The sequence below is a fragment of the Rhinopithecus bieti genome, unplaced genomic scaffold, assembly GCF_001698545.2.
Source record: "Rhinopithecus bieti isolate Rb0 unplaced genomic scaffold, ASM169854v2 scaffold_31173, whole genome shotgun sequence".
NCBI classification, from domain to species: Eukaryota; Metazoa; Chordata; class Mammalia; order Primates; family Cercopithecidae; genus Rhinopithecus; species Rhinopithecus bieti.
Window position 1 is genome coordinate 1982181 of NW_016813861.1, and position 750 is coordinate 1982930.

The following is a 750-nucleotide window of genomic DNA, read 5'->3' on the forward strand; positions in this document are numbered from 1 at the left end:
TTTTTTTTTTTGCTGAATGCTGGGTGTGTTTGTGCATTTTCAACACATTTTAATTTTTAAAAAATACATGTATACACAAACAACATGTACAGAAATAGAAGAAAGCAAGCCAGAGTTAAGCTTGATAGAGTAACGGAGTTACTCTGGACTAGATGGTAATTGCTTTCAGAGCATTAGGTTTATGGAAATCAGCGAGTTCCGTAAGAAAGGAGAAGATGTTACTTCTAAGAAAGAGGCAGTAGAGTTGCTGGATCTTAATGCACAGAACACACAGATACATGCACACGTGTGCTGCTGAGGTGAGGCAGGTCTGGTGAGCACAGAGGCTGGGAAGGGGCTTAAGTGACTAATTGGTTCAGGTACTTTTTTCTAGGGGAGGTAGACTTTGCTTCTTTTTTGTAAAAATGACAAACATGTAGAAGTGGCAACGCTGTAACCTGGTGCCTGCTGCTATGCAGCCACATACACACAATTGTAGCCTGATTTTTAGAAGTGTGGGTAATTTTTTAATGAATTTCCTCTTTGAGTAGCAGCTGAGGTCATTGACAACTGAAGTGACGGTGTGGACATACAGAGAGGGGAAGGGTTTTAGAGGAGTAAGTGATACACTGCTGGAATTTGTTTTCTGCCTATGAAATAAAATTATTTTTCAGAATTAAATTTGAAAACTTGCACTACAGAACTATGGGTGGGGCTTTTCCTTTTACAACAGTTTTGTTGTTGTTTTTAACCAGAGTTTAAACTTCCATT